We start from the raw sequence: 17,344 nt of genomic DNA, 5'->3' as shown, positions 1-17,344 counted from the left end.
AGGCTAGAATTTTAGACTACCACTAAACAATTATTAAGGCAAGTCCATGGAAACAAGGGAAATGTGCCTGGTGTATCATAAATTAAAAATCAGGGGAAATGGTGTGGAAAGTCTGAAAATAATTATGTTAAAGTATGTGCACACATGGGTGAGATCTGGAAGAGAATTTACCTTAGTGAAAACAGATGTGCTCTTCAGGTGATGGGATTAGGATGATTTTTATGATAAAATTTCCCCATATAATTGTTGATAGCCACCTTTTATTTAATAAAAAAGTCAAAACAAGATGCAAAAAAAAGGTATAAAATGTATAACCCCACTACATGAAGTACAAAAACAGGCAAAACTAATCTGTAGGGATAGAAATCAGAACAGTTGTTGCCTCAGGTTGGGGCATCCTGGATTGGCCAGGGATATGGGATACTTTCTTGAAGGTAGGGAAACGGCCTACATATAGAATGAGGTGATGGTCAGCTGGGTATGTTTTTGTCAAAAACTCATTGAACTGTACCTTTGAGATGTGTATATTTTATTATATGAAAATTGTATGTATGTATTGCATGTAAATGATGCCTCAATTTAAAAAATATAAGTATAGGGAGTGTGATAGTTAATTTTATGTGTCAGCTTGACTGGATCAGCTGATGCGCAGATATTTGGTCACACATTATTTCTGGGTGTGTCTGTGAGGGCGTTCTCAGATAAGATTAGCACTTGAATGGTGCACTCACTAAAGCAGATCACCCTCCCCAATGTGGGTGGGCATCATCCAATCTGTTGGGGGCCTGAATAGAACAAAAGGTGAAAGAAGGAGGAATTTACTCCTTCTTTCCTACATCACTGCCTGAGCTGGGACATCTCATCTCATATTCTCCTGCCCTAGGACTAGGAATTACACCAGTGGCTTCCTTGGTTCTTAGGACTTTGGACTTGTATTGAACTATACCACCAGCTTTTCTGAGTCACCAGCTTGCTGATGGCAGATCATGGGGCTTCTCAGCCTGCATAATCATGTGAGCAAATCCTTCATAATCAATCAATCAATCCACCTACTTACCTACCTATTTATCAACCTACCTACCTACCTATCCATCCATCCATCCACCCACCCATCTCTCTATCTATATATCCATCCATCCTTCCATCCATCCACCTATCCACCTATCTATCCACCTATTGGTTCTGTCTCTCTGAAGAACCCTCATTCGGGGTGGAGGGAAGTCAAAACAAAATCTCTCATTTTAGCACTTCCTTCTTCTTCTCTCTCTCTAAGTGGAAGCCATCTTAGAGATGATCAATGCTATCAAGAACAGCCAGCTCATTTCTCTGCCCACTCTTCTCCTTACAGATAAGGGAATTTCAATAGGGTGGCACAATCCCCTAGAACAGGGCTCCTCAAAGGACAACCCATAGGCCAATGCCAGTCTGCCATCCAAAATTTTATTGGAACACAGCCAGGCCCGTTTGTCCCCATGTCTGTGGTTGCTTTAATTCTGCATGGCAGCGTTGAGTTGTGACAGAGCCTGTACATTCAGCAAGGCCCCAAATATTTGTTATCTGGATCTTAACAGAAAAAACTTCCTGAGTGTTTCCATAGAAAAAATTTGGGAAAATGTATGGGTGTTTGGGGTTGCCACAGGGACTGAGTTGAGGCTGCTACTGGCATTTATTTGGCACAGTTACTACACTGCATAGTGAAAAACCACATGGCCCAGCCCTGAACAGGGACCCCACTGAGAAACTCGCTCTCCAAGTAGGTTCAGAACCTAGAGGAGGTGGCCACCATCAAGACTTAGGCTTCCAAGCAAATTTTGTCTGCACAATTTTGTTTCCCCCATTTAGAGAGATGCACTTCCCTCCCCCTGTTTTTCTATCTTTAGGCAAGGAGCATCAAAAGAGCACCCACCTCTTAGCTTCCTTAACTTTATCTAACTTTTCAGTTATTGTTTGACAACTTGTCTCACAGATTCCCATAGGGCCTAGTTTTAGAATTAAGGAGGAGGGTTTTAAAAGTTGCCAAACTCAAGTTTAATAGAAGGAGACAGAAATACCCTCCAGGGTTCAAACTTGTTTTATCACACATTCTCCACCTCTCCCTGCGGGACCTAGAGAGGGTGCTTTGCTCCTCACATTGGAATTGTCACTTTGGGTTGACAGAGTACTTTCTGGATACAGTAGGTTGTGCTCTGTGTGGTAGGCTGTGCAGAAAGAGTAATTCCCGATTTTAAAGAGGAGAAAGCAAAGAAGTGATTTGCTCAAGTTTAAGTGGGTAACCTGAACTTAATCTCAAAGTCAGCAGGCCTTTCTCAGGAGCTCCCTATTAATATTGTACTCAAGCAATTTAACAGTGGAATTCCAGAAGCTGAGCAACCTTTCGAGAGCATGTCAGGCTACAGAATGGGATGGGAAGTAGGGCAGGATTCAGCCTATTTTGCCTGTGAAAGCTTAAATGTCTGTCTTGAAGTAAACTTAGCATTTTGAGGGCTGAGGCTAAGTCTTATTCACCTTAATCTCTTTGCATCCTCAATGCCTGGTATCATGCATAATTCATAGTAGGCACATAATAAATGTTGGATGAATACATGAATGAATGAATAAAAGTCATCTCATCCTCTCCATCCTTCCCTCTACCCAGAAGGGATTACAGAATGACAGTAAGGTATGAAAGAAAATTAAAAATGATAGCTAACATATGTAAAAGGTACCCAACAATCTTCTAAATATGTATGTGTTTTGGCTCATTTATGCAGTTCCACAACTCTCTGATTTTGGTACTATTATCATGTCCATTTATTTTACACATAAGGAGACTGAAGATCAGCCAACTTTAAAAAATGTCCCAAGGTCCAAGGGTGGGAAAGTGGAAGAGTTGGAATTTGAACTCGAGTCTGACAGCCTCCCATATCAGGGCCATAATCACTCCACTATTCTGCATCCAATGCTAAATGCTGGGGCAATGCAATCCCATCATCCCACTTGAGTGTGTGTGTGTGTGGGGGGGGGGTGTTCCTTTTCTAGGATGGATATATTTCCAATGGAATGCACACTGAACCCAGGGGAATGGAGAGGGAAGACTGCTTAGCTTGTCAACATTCATAAGAAACAACTCTCTCTGAAAAGGACCTGCAGAGATGTGGGGATATGTGGACACATGGATATTGGATTCTGTAATTTCAATAAAACAAAGCTTGGGCATCACACTATGTGATAAATGGCTCAATAAGTAGAGTAATATAATGCAGTCAGAAAGAAATACATTTTTATGTGCTGAATGGAATTGTAGAACACTGGCTACAGCTTGGGCGATCATGTAATGAAAACGCCTTTTTGCTGGGTTGGAAATGCAGGGATGAGCAAAGCTCAAGTTTAGAAGTTGAACAACTGTGTGCGGCTTAACTTTTTACAATTTAAATTCAAGATACATTAAGGGACCAGATCCAGAGGGGTTTTTGCAAGGGGTGGGGGAGTAGGGAAAATGGAAATACTATCACTTTTTGAAAAATAAGCATACGATTTATTTTCAAATCTCCCTGAACTTGTCATTAAAATACCTTGAGTTCATGTCCAGGTAGTCATTGTTAGCCTGGCAGCTCAACTCATAATTGGGAGTCTGGATTTTTCTGATAACAGTTTGTTCCATTCCCACAAAACAGTGAGTGCTTAATATACATTTGTGGAAGGAAGGAGAGGAAGGAAGGAAGGAAGGAAGGAAGGAAGGAAGGAAGGAAGGAAGGAAGGAAGGGAGGGAGGGAGGGAGGGAGGGAGGGAGGGAGGGAGGGAGGGAGTTGTTGAGTGTTTTATATGACAGATACATAAACATGTATTTTGTTTAACTTTCATATGACTCATACGGGGTAGATACCAATAATAGATGAAGAAACTGAGGCACTGAGAAGGTGTGAGACTGTATAGTATCTGAGTGGGTAGAGTTAGACTCAAATTCAGGAGGATTGTTCTGATCACCTCCTATTCACCCCATTGGTGAAAGAGGGTCCCCCCACCCTAAGCAGAATGAGATGGCTTAACATACAACACCCCACAGTGCACAGATGAGACCAACGTAGTTTATTAGTCACACATATACACACAGCCCAGGAGAGCTAAGACACTGCAAAACACTCAGGGCCACACAGCAGACAGTGAACCAGCAGGGGCTGTAGAGCCAGGCTTTGTGACAAGAGGGTGAGATGGCCCCTTGTTCCCACAGGAGGATGTGATTGATGTGTTGGAATAATTCTGCAGGCTGGCAGGGAAGTGATACCCACTAGGTGGAGGGTCAGGTGGGGTGCAGCTGCTGGCCCAGCTCATAAGGGAAGGAGACAGGTAGAGAGCCTTTCCTGCTGGCTGGAGAGCATATCTGGCAAGAGCAGAAAACCTCATGGTTAGATCTCTGGGGCCCTGTATGGCTCAAAGATCTCAAGGAAGCACATGAAATTTCAAATCTTGCAACACATGAATGACTCTGGGCCAGTAACTTTCAACTGGTACATGATCACCATTCCTCCCCACCTACCTTGATTTACCCTTTCACCCCATGTGCAAACCTACAGACCCTCCTCCTGCTTTATTTCACCATAGAAGGAAAGGCAGGTGTGACATGTGGAATGAGCATCAGTCTTGGAACCAGTAGGTAAGAGTTTGGGTCCCAGTTCTGCTACCCAGGAGCGCTACACTTCTGTGCCTTTGTTTTCTCTGCAAATCAAGGATGCTACCACATACTTCACATAACGGTTAAAAAGATTAAGTGAAATAAAAGAAAGTCATCTAAAAAGCATTTTAAATGAAAGAGATTACTATTTACAATCATGGTTGTCATCATCTCTAGATTGCTTTGACCCCAGGGATTTTTTTTTTTTAAAGGAACTAAGCAGGAAAGTAAGGGTATACCACTGCACCAAATAATAATAAAAAGTAAGTAAAACAAGTAGCATCAAATAATTTTGAATGTTTATAATGTGGCCCCCTCTGTGCTAAGCACTTTCCCTCAGCATCTCACTTGATTTTTATAGCAATGCTATCAGGTTGGTATTAGCATTATTCCCCTTCCAAAGGTAAGTTCATTGAGACTCAGAAAGATGAAGCAAGCTGCTCAAAGCCAAGTTCCACAGGGATTAAGTGACCAAGAAGGGATTCACATCCAGGTCAGGGTAACTTCAGAGCATGTCCTTAACCTCCAAGTGTTATTCTCACAAGGATATCTGGGTGATGCAAGAGGCTAGATAATGTCCCTCCACAAAGATACCTGGTCCTAATCTTCAGAACCTGTGAAGGTGTTACCATATATAGAAAAAAAAAAAAAAAAAAGACTTTGCACATGTGAATAAGGATCTTGATATGCAAAAATTGTCCTGGATTATTCAGATATGCCAATGTAATTACAAAGGTCCTTATAAAAAGAAGGCAGGAAGGTCAGAATCAGAGAGAGAATTGAAGATGTTCTGCTGACTTTGAAAAGAGAGGAAGGGACCACAAGCCAAGGAATGCAGGCAGGCTCTAGAAGCTAGAAAAGATAAGGAAATACATTCTCCCCTAGAGCCTGCAGAAGGAACATGACCCAGCTGACACCTTGATCTTAGGACTTCTGACCTCTAGAACTGTAAGGTAATAACTTTGTGTTTTTTTCAACCATGGATTGGGTAATTTGTTACAGCAGCAAAAGGTAAGGTCAGAGTATCATTGCATAAGACCAGACAATTTGCTCTATGCCTGTGCTGTCCAGTATGGCAGCCAGTAACCACACATGCCTATTTAAACAGGTAATTAAATGTAATTGTTAAATTCAGTTCCACAGTAACACTAGTAGTGTTTCACAGGCTCGGTAGCCCTCCATGGCTAGTGAACACTGTGTTGGACAGACAGGGCCATTTTCCATCATCACAGAAAGTCTCTTGGAGGGAGAAGGTCAGCATGTCTGCATGCCTGAAAGTATTTCTGGAAGGATGGCAAAAGGAGTTCATTGAGCACACGGGTTATGGAGGATAACTGCCTGGCTTCAAACCCCAACTCAGCCACTTCCTAGCTTGGCATAAACTAGGGATGACAATAGGAGCACCTAAGTCACTGGTTTATTATGAGAGTGAATATGGACAATAAAGGCAAAATGTTTGAGCACAGTACCTGGCACAGATTAGTGGGCATTTAATACATATGAACACTTATCATTATCAGCGTTTCCCTTTTAGACAGGAAGGTCGAAGCCCAGCCCAGTTTCAGAAGGTCCACTGGGTTTCTGTCTCAGGCCATCCATTTCACACAGGTGAACACAGGTTAAAACCATGGTCACTATCTCATGCTAACACATTAGTACAAATTCTGAAATTGACTCTGTGCCCCAAAGCAAGCAAAGAATGGAAGTGTTGCCTGTGCAAAAGTATTACATGAGACACTTCCCCAGAATGTGATAATGCAGCCACGTGAATACAAATCACTGATGTACAAATACTCCTCAGAAATATTTATGATGAAACTTCAGCACCAACCCAAACAGCCTTCACAGAGTGAAACAAAACCATAAATTATTTCCAAGAACATTGTAACACCAAGGGAACTCACTTAATTATCCATTATCCCAGAAATGTAGACATAATGTTAATTAAAATGAAGGGGGAAAGCCATCTCCATCTTTTATTAAGATTCATTGGGCTCTTGAAGAGCTCTTTGCCCTGAGGCTGGGCCAGGTGATGGAGCTCATCCTGGGGAGCCAAAAACAGTCACCTAGACAAGAACAGGGGCACCTCAGGGTCAAGAAACAGCACCTCCAAAACAGAAGAATTATCTGTCCACACTCCCCAATCCTTCTCCCACAGACGCCTGTGTTGCCACCATTAGAAATGATTTTCTTTCATCTGAACACGGACAGATACTTGTTCTCTCTTTCAAAACCCTCATTCTGGATATTGCCACACAATGAGGCTCCAGTATGTCAGCGAGCTCCAAGAATGCAGAATAGCAGATCCAGGCTTTCAAACCTTTGTTTGCTAGCTCCCAAGCCTACATTGATGCCATCCCCTGTGGCAGGCCAGGGGATGGATGGATGCATGGATGGACGAACAGATAGCAAAGAGACCTAGTGGGCATTAGGTGGGCCCAGTGAGTCTGGTTTCAGAACTTCACCTCTGAGCAAATAGTTTATAATTTACAATTCATGGGACAAAACATTATAAAAACATGGGATTCCACCTTTTTTTGCTTATGCTCCCCCTGCCTTATAAATAATTATGGTCTGGTCTGCATCAGACCTTTGGATGCAATGCCTCTCCCATCTGCATGTGGCTTTTCCTCTTCAAGAAAGACCCAGGTTTAACATTGGGCATAGAGAAATGGGAGAAAAGAGAGTAATGAAGAGGTCATGGGCTCAGGGGCGGGGGAGGTTTGCTGAAGAGAAGCTTAGAAACAGCTATGGCAGGTGAGAGAAGGGGGTGCAGGTATGGCAGATGAGGGAAAAGAATGAAGTCTGGGATATGGTGTCCCTTGTGGGGTACTCAGAAAGCCCCAGAAAGTGATATGAGTTTCTCTGAGTAGATTTGAGGGTATGGACTCTGTTCTTTTGTCCACCCCACCACTCAGGGATTAAGCTGCATGCACCATAACTTTATAAGCACTTTGCAGACTTTCCAATTTCGTATGAGGTTTGGTTCGGGGATAATGAGGGAGGGTGAGATGTTATTCTTAAAATAAACTTTAAATCCTTCAGCACACAGGAAAGGAAACTTTGCTGGTATCCTGAAGCCCTGACACTTAGTGGGCACTCTTGTAAATGGTATGGAATGATGAATACTAAATGGATTATTAAACAAATCAGTTGCTTAGTTATTAATATTTACCACCTACTGTGATACGTTGGAGAAGTTGGGTAACCTCTGTCTGTAGAAAGAGATTAGAGGGGAACTGATATTTTTTGAACATTTATTAAACTTTTGTAGATATTGTATGTATGTTTATAATGTTGCCTCTGTGAAAATAATTTCTAAAGACATCTACATGACACACCTATTAGAATGGTCAAAATCCAGAACACTGACAACCCCAAATGCTGGCAAAGATGTGGAGCAACAAGAAGTCTCATTCATTGCTGGTGGGAATGCAAAATGGTACAACTGCTTTGGAAGACAGTTTGGCAGTTTCTTACAAAACTAAGCATGCTCTCACCATACAGTCCAGAAATTATGCCCCTGGGTATTTACCCAAATGAGTTGAAAACTTATTTTCATACAAAAATGTGCCCACAGATTGTTTATAGAAGCTTTATTCATAATTGCCCAAACTCGGAATCAACCAAAATGTTCTTCAGGCAGTGAACGGATAAATAACTGTGGTACATCCAGACAATGGAATATTACTCAGCACTAAAAGTGAATGAGAGACTTGGAGTCAAGATGGTGGTGTGGGAAGACCCGGAGTTACTGTCTCCCCAAAACTAGGGTGCCCAGCCAGCCACTGATGGGGGACTCTGAGGCCCAAGGAGATGGGAGGAACCCCCAAGTGAACCGGTAGGACATGTGGGCACTGAGGGGGGAGGAAAAGTGGAGGTCAGACAGGATTGGCGACCCTGAGGCTGGGGAAATCAGGAGAGGCAGGTGGGAGGGACCCTCTGGGAGTAACAGGAGAGGAGCAGAGGGCGATTGCCTAGCCCACTCGGACCTGGGAGCCTGCTGAGCTCCCAGGCAGGTTCACTGCACTTCAAAGCCCCCTCCAGGCTTTGTAGGTCCTTGGGGGCATAGGAGGGAGGTCAGGGAGATCAGGAGAGGCAGGCAGGAGGGGTCCTCTGGGAGGAGAGGGAGAGGAGCAGATGGCAACTGCCCCACCCACTTGGGCCCAGGGAGCCTGCTGAGCTCCCAGGCTGATCCCCTGTCCTCCAAAACCCCTCCAGGCCACATGGGTCCTTGGTGGCACAGGAAGGAGGCTGGGGAGAACAGGAGAGGCAGGCAGGAGGAGTCATCCGGAATAAGCCAGAGAGGAGTGGGAGAGGAGCAGAGGGCATTTGCCCTGCCCACTCTAGCCCAGGAAGACTGCTGGGCTCCCAGGTAAGGTCCTGCACCCTCTGAGATGGCCTTTTCCAGCCCTGTAGGTTCTAAGCATAGGACCCTCCCACCACCCAAACCTCGCCCTTGCTTAGGCCCCACCCTCCACAGCCAAGGCCTTTTCCTCCATTTCTTTTTCTTTTTTCTTTTTTTTTCTTTTCCACTATTGTGGTACTGATGTACCTTCCAGTTGTTGATTCATCTATATTTATATATTCTTTCTAACATATCTGTTAGTTTTTTAGTCTACTTTTATTTTACTTTGTTATTGTTCTCTTTTATTTATTTATTTATTTTGCCACCCCACACAGCTTGCGGGATCTTGGTTCATGAGCCGGGGGTTGGGCGAAAGCTCCTGTGGTGGGAGCTCTGAGTCCAAACCACTGGACTAACAGAAAACCTCAGACCCCAGGGAATATTCATCAGAGTGAGATCTCACAGAAATCCTCATTTCAGCACCAAGACCCAGATCTATCCAACAGCCTACAAACTCCAGTGTTGGAAGCATCAGGCCAAACAACCAGTAAGATAGGAACACAATCCCACCATTTAAAAAAAAAAAAAAAAAAAAGAGAGACAGCAAAAAATTATGTCACAGATGAAGAAGCAAGGTAAAAACCTACAAGACCAAATAAATGAAAAGGAAATAGGCAATCTACCTGAAAAAGAATTCAGAGTAATGATAGTAAACATGATCCAGAATCTCAGAAATACAATGGAGGCACAGATTGAGAAAATACAACAAATGTTTAACAAAGATCTAGAAGAATTAAAGAACAAACAAACAGAGATGAACAACACAATAACTAAAATGAAAAGTACACTAGAAGGAATCAATAACAGAACAACTGAAGCAGAAGAACAAATAAGTGAGTTGGAGGAAAAAATGATGGAAATAACTCCCAAGGAGCAGAATAAAGAAAAAAGAACAAAAAGAATTGAAGACAATCTCAGAGACCTCTGTGACAACACTAAACAAACCAACATTCGAATTATAGGGGTCCCACTCAGAAGAAGAAGAGAAAAAGAAAGCGTCTGAGAAAGTATTTGAAGAGATTATAGCCGAAAACTTCCCTAACATGGGAAAGGAAATAGTTACACAAGTCCAGGAAGCACAGAGAATCCCATACAGGATAAACCCTAGGAAAAACACACCAAGATACATATTCATCAAACTAACAAAAATTAAATACAAAGAAAAAATAATAAAAGCTGCAAAGGGAAAACAAAAAATAACATACAAAGGAATCTCCATAAGGTTATCAGCTGATTTTTCAGCAGAAACTCTGCAGGCCAGAAGAGAGTGGCAGGATATACTTAAAGTGATGAAAGAGAAAAACATACAACCAAGATTACTCTACCCAGCAAGGATCTCATTCAGATTCGACAGAGAAATCAAAAGCTTATCAGACAAGCAAAACCTAAGAGAATTCAGCACCACAAAACCAGCTTTACAACAAATGCTAAAGAAACTTCTCTAGGCAACAAATGCTAAAGAAACTTCTCTCTTTGTCTTCTCTTGTCTTCACAAGAGAAGACAAAGACCCACAAAAACAAACCCAAAACAATTAAGAAAATGGTAACAGGAACATACATACCAATAATAACCTTGAATGTAAATGGATTAAATGTCCCAACCAAAAGACAGAGACTGGCTGAATGGATACAAAAACAAGACCCATATATATGCTGTCTACAAGAGACCCATTTCAGACGTAGGGGCACATACAGACTGAAGTGAAGGGATGGAAAAAGATATTCCATGCAAATGGAAATCAAAAGAAAGCTGGAATAGCAATACTCGTATCGGATAAAATTGACTTTAAAATAAAGACTGTTATAGGAGACAAAGAAGGACACTACATAATGATCAAAGGATTAATCCAAGAGGAAGATATAACAATTATAAATGTTTATGCACCCAACATAGGAGTGCCTCAATACATAAGGCAAATGCTAACAACCATGAAAGGAGAAATCGACAGTAACACGATAAAAGGAGGGGGCTTTAACACCCCACTTACACCAATGGACAGATCATCCAAACAGAAAATAAATAAGCAAACACAAGCTTTAAATGACACAATAGATCAGACAGATTTAATGGATATTTATAGAACATTCCACCCAAAAGTGGCAGAATACACTTTCTTCTCAAGTGCACACAGAACATTCTACAGGATAGATCACATCTTGGGTCACAAATCAAGCCTTGGAAAATTGAAGAAAACTGAAATCATATCAGGCATCTTTTCTGACTCCAACACTATGAGAGTGGAAATCAATTACAGGAAAAGAACTGTAAAAACACAAATACATGGAGGTTAAACAGTGTGCTACTAAATAACCAAGAGATCACTGAAGAAATAAAAAATACATAGAAAGGCTAAACAGTGAAGGCTAAACAGTGTGCTACTAAATAACCAAGAGATCACTGAAAAAATCAAAGAAGAAATAAAAACTACATAGAAACTAATGACAATGAAAACACAATGTCCCAAATAATAACAATAATAACAGCATATATATATATGGGTCTTGTTTTTCTATCCGTTCAGCCAGCCTCATTTTGCCTATGGGACACAGCAAAAGCAGTTATAAGACGGAAATTTATAGCAATTAAATCTCACCTCAAGAAGCAAGAAAAATCTCAAATAAACAATCTAACCTTACACTTAAAACAACTAGAGAAAGAAGAACAAAGAAAATCCAAAGTCAGTAGAAAGAAAGAAATCATAAAGATCAGATCAGAAATAAATGAAATAGAAACAAAGAAAACAAGAGCAAAGATCAATAAAACTAAAAGCTGGTTCTTTGAGAAGATAAACAAAATTAATAAACCCTTAGCCAGATTCATCAAGAAAAAAAGGGAGAAGACTCAAATCAATAGAATTAGAAATGAAAAAAGAGAAGTAACAACTGACATTGCAGAAATACAAAAGATCATGAGAGATTACTACAAGCAACTATATGCCAATAAAATGGACAACCTGGAAGAAATGGACAAATTCTTAGAAAAGCACAACCTTTTGAGACTGAACCAGGAAGAAATAGAAAATATAAACAGACCAACCACAAGCACTGAAATTGAAACTGTGATTAAAATTCTTCCAACAAACAAAAGCCCAGGACCAGATGGCTTCACAGGCGAATTCTATCATTCAGAGAAGAGCTAACACCTATTCTTCTCAAACTCTTCCAAAATATAGCAGAGAGAGGAACACTCCCAAACTCATTCTACAAGGCCACCATCACCCTGATACTAAAACCAGATAAAGACTTCACAAAGAAAGAAAACTAGAGACCAATATCACTGATGAACATAGATGCAAAAATCCTCAACAAAATACTAGCAAACAGAATCCAATGGCACATTAAAAGAATCACAGTTAGAGGAAAACATAGGCAGAACACTCTGTGACATAAATCACAGCAAGATCCTTTTTGACCCACCTCCTAGAGAAATGGAAATAAAAACAAAAATAAACAAATGGGACCTAATGAAACTTAAAAGCTTTTGCACAGCAAAGAATACCATAAACAAGACCAAAAGACAACCTTCAGAATGGGAGAAAATAGTTGCAAATGCAGCAACTGACAAAGGATTAATCTCCAAAATTTACAAGCAACTCATGCAGCTCAATAACAAAAAAACAAACAACCCAATCCAAAAATGGGCAGAATACCTAAATAGACATTTCTCCAAAGAAGATATAGATTGCCAACAAACACATGAAAGAATTTTCAACATCATTAGTCATTAGAGAAATGCAAATCAAAACTACAATGAGATATCATCTCACATTGGTCAGAATGGCCATCATGAAAAAATCTAGAAACAATAAATGCTGGAGAGGGTGTGGAGAAAAGGGAACCCTCTTGCACTGTTGGTGGGAATGTAAATTGATACAGCCACTATGGAGAACAGTATGGAGTTTCCTTAAAAAACTAAAAATAGAACTACCATACGACCCAGCAATCTCACTACTGGGCATATACCCTGAGAAAACCATAATTCAAAAAGAGTCATGTACCAAAATGTTCATTGCAGCTCTATTTACAATAGCCAGGACATGGAAGCAACCTAAGTGTCCATCGAGAGATGAATGGATAAAGAAGATGTGGCACATATATACAATGGAATATTAATCAGCCATAAAAAGAAATGAAATTGAGTTATTTGTAGTGAGGTGGATGGACCTAGAGACTGTCATACAGAATGAAGTAAGTCAGAAGGAGAAAAACAAATACCGTATGCTAACACATATATATGGAATCTAAAAAAAAAATGGTACTGATGAACCTAGTTGCAGGGCAGGAATAAAAATGTAGACATAGAGAATGGACTTGAGGACACAGGGTGGGAAGGGGAAGCTAGGGCAAAGTGAGAGTAGCATCGACATATATACACTACCTAATGTAAAATAGTTAGCGGGAAGCAGCCACATAGCACAGGGAAATCAGCTTGGTGCTTTCCGATGATCTAGAGGGGTAGGACAGGGAGGATGTGAGGGAGGCTCAAGAGAGAGGGGATATGGGGGCATATGTATGCATATGGCTGATTCACTTTGTTGTACAACAGAAACTAACACAGTATTGTGAAGCAATTATACTCCAATAAAGATCTATTAAAAAAAAATGAATGAGCTATCAAGCCATGAAAAGACATGGAGGAACCTTAAATGCCTATTTCTAAGTGAAAGAAGCCAATCTGAAAGGCTACATACTTTATGATTCCAACCACATGGCATTTTGGAAAAGGCAAAACTATGGAGACAGTAAACAGATCAGTGGTTGCCAGGGGTTTTGCAGGGAAGGAGGGGGATAGATGGAGCACTGAGAATTTTTCAGACAGTGAAAATACACTGTATGATACCATAATGATGAACAAATGTTATTAAATATTTGTTCAAACCTGTAGAATATATAACACCAAAGGTGAACCTTGCTATAAACTATGGACTTTGGGGGATTATGATGTGTCAATATAGGTTCATTAATTATAACAAAGGTACTGCTCTGTGGGAGCTGTTGATAGTGGGGACGCCATGCATGTGGGGGAGCAGGGGATATATGGGAAATCTCTGCACCTTCTTCTCAATTTTCCTGTAAACATAAAACTCCTCTAAAAAAGCAAAGTCTTTTCAAAAATCTATATGAAATTAAAACACCAGCTCATATACCATAACAAATGATATAATCAAGTATTTCCACTAACACAGAAATGTCAAAGTTGGGACTTCCCTGGTGGTCCAGTGGTTAAGACTTTGCCTTTCAGTGCAGGTGGTGTGGGTCCAATCCCTGGTTGGGGAGCTAAGATCCCACATGCCTCATGGCCAAAAAACCAAAACATAAAACAGAAGCAATATTGTAACAAATTCAACAGAGACTTTAAAAATGGTCCACGTCAAAAAAAAAAAGAAAGAAAAGAAATGTCAAAGTAAAGCAATGTATTATTAATGCAGAAATAGAAAAGCGATGTTGGTCTGCATCTGTCCATCTGCCTGCTGACATAGCCTTCCTCTTCCCTTTCCCCCAAGGTCCTGTGCTGTGCCTTGATCTCTTCATCTTCATAATGGGAATAAACCAACTACTCTCCCTCCTTCACATCATCAGACCGACTGATAATGCAGCTAAAGGGTTGTGTAAAACATAAAACTACACAAAAAGCAGACATCGCCCTCCTGGTGAGATTGTAAATTACTACAACCCATATGGAGGGCAACTTGTCAGTATGTATTAAAATATAAAATGCATTTGCCCTTTAACCTGGTGATTCCATTTCTAAGAAAATAATCCCATGCACATGCATGCTCAGGTGCACAAAAATAGACATTGAAAAATGATCACCATAGCACCGCTCACAATAGGAAAAAAAACCCAAAAACATCCTAAATGTCAATCAATAAGAAACTAATATGTTGAATACAACAACTAATGTATTGAATACAATAACATGGCCCATCCATGTTATGGAAAGCTATGCAGCTCTTAGAATGGGATAAGATATAGAAAATATGAATGATGGATTTTAAAAGTAAATTGTTTAGCAATATGTATAGCATGATTTCATATATGTAAAAGTATGTGTATATAAGTGTGCATGCATGACCATAGACATAATCTGGAAGGTTGCTCATGAAAATGTTAGTAATACTTACTTCTGGGGAGTGAGCTACAATGCGTAGGAAGGAATATCACTTCTTTCTTTATATGCTTTATCAATTTATACATTTAATTATTGCCATAACCTCTTAACTGACCTCCTTGCTTCTGCTCTTACCCCCTGGAGAAGATGGAGTCCTGCTGCTGAATCCTAAGCCAGATCATACCCATCCTCTGCTCAACACCTCCCAAGGCTCCCCAGCTCACTCATAAGCCAAAGTCCTTGCCATCTCTGCAGAAGGCTGTGTACCCCGCCCCTCTCCGACCGTACCCCCAGTTTCTTGGCTTGCCCACTCCTCTCCAGCCAAGGGGCTTCCTTAAACAAACCAGGTATGTTCCAACCTCAGGACCTTTGCACAGGCTGCTCCCTCTTCCTGGAAAATCCTTCCTCATGCTCTCTACAAAACAAACTCCCTCTTCTTCATGACCTGCTCCTGTCCTCTTATGTAAAATTGTAACTGGCAGCCCTTTGCTCTATTTTTTGCAAAGGCCTCGTTCCTTACTACCATGCTATCAGTTGCTGTCTTCATGAGTCAGAATGTAAGCTCCAGGAGACCAGGAACACTGGTTTATCCCTCAAGCCTATCCCTTTTGGTCAGTCGTCCTTGGTCCCCTTTCCTCCCTCTTAGCTGCCTATCTCTTCCAGAATAGACCAGCAACCAGCATCCTTCCTACTCACTTGCTCATATGTTATTAATAAATATTTTCAGATATACTAATTCATACTGTAGTACAAATGACTCTTTATTTCTTCTGTCATAAAGTTCACTATCACATAATTGGGTTGAATCTTCAAGTGATTCTGAAACTGGAGGGTGCATAAGCATCACCTGAGGATCTTGCTCACCATGAAGATTCTCAGGCCTCAAATCACTGAGGTTCTACGTCAGTGGGTTGAGGGTGGAGCCGAGGAATCTAGATTCATGAGAAGCACACGGGGAGATTCTGCAAGAGGTGGTCCACTTCAGGGAGCCTGCCAGTGAGCCCCGCTGTTTTCCACTAGGCACTCTGGAGTTCCTTTTGGTGGTAATTCTCTGTCTCATGAATTCACTATTCTTATTCACATGCTAGACTTTAAAAAAGCAACATAGTCATTGAACTGACACTGTGACACATATAAAACAGAACTAGAACAGAGCAAGAATCAGATTTCACACTGGACATCTTCACTTGCCTGATCCCAAAGTGAAGTGTTTTCTCCTAAGAGAGACAACAGTTTCTGGCTATTGGTTTAATCAGAATAGATTTTACTGCTCAGGTATATGTAGAACTCACCCCCGACTCCCTTCTCCCTCCAGGTCAGAGCTTCCTACAACTAATGTGCACAATGATCACCTAGGGATCCTGTTTAAAATGCAGATTTCAACTCAATAGGTGTGGGAGGGGCCCCAGATTCTTCATTTCCCCCAAGTTGCTCAATGATGCCAGCCCAGAGACCACATCTTCAGTAGAAAGGGTCTTGACCAGAGACAAAATATAGGTTTCAGTTCACATGCCACATTGGAATGATTGGTTGTGCCTGCCTGGCTTACCAGTAGACAAAGATTTGGAGGCAAGACTCAGCTCAGAGGGAAAGAGTGCTGTGATCAGTTAGTGATGTCTGTCACGGGCATGAGGTAGAGTTCTATGAGATGCATGCTACCCTGTTCTGGGCTGTGTTCATCCTGCCACTTCATTGGATAGTTGATGTTTAAACAGTACCATCAGTTCAACATGAGAGTTTCTGACTTAAGCTTCTGACATCACCTCAGACATTAATACATTCACAACACACACTCACACACAAATACATCTAGAATATAACTCTGGCTAACGCCTCATTTGTTCTTACCTCTTGGAATTTTCAGAGCCTCCAAGTTCCCAGACTTTCCCACAGGGCACCTCCCTCTTAGGTCAGCTTCTTTCCACCTCAACCCTCTGTAATCTCTCCCTTAACCAGAGGAGAACAAATATCCAGGAGTTACACATACTCAGAACCTGGTTTTCTTCCAAGAAGTCCTTGCTGTGTACATTCTGCATTCGTTTGCTGGGACCATCATGACAACAAACCACAAGCCAGGTGACTTAAATTTATTGTCCACCGTTCTGGAGGCTAAAACTCCAAGATCAAGGTGTTGGCAAGGTTGCTTCCTTCCGAGGGCTGTGAGGAAGAATCTGTT

At 41.2% G+C, this 17,344-nt stretch overlaps 1 protein-coding gene across 13 annotated transcripts in view; it reads right to left on the bottom strand.

Annotated features, from left to right (window-relative positions):
- Window positions 1-17,344, bottom strand: part of RBFOX1 (RNA binding fox-1 homolog 1) — a 2,224,270-nt gene that overhangs the window by 1,712,074 nt on the left and 494,852 nt on the right. The window lies entirely within an intron of this gene.

Source organism: Kogia breviceps, chromosome 14, assembly GCF_026419965.1.
Source record: "Kogia breviceps isolate mKogBre1 chromosome 14, mKogBre1 haplotype 1, whole genome shotgun sequence".
NCBI classification, from domain to species: Eukaryota; Metazoa; Chordata; class Mammalia; order Artiodactyla; family Physeteridae; genus Kogia; species Kogia breviceps.
Note: the sequence above shows the minus strand (reverse complement) of the source record. Positions and strands in the feature narration are given on the sequence as shown.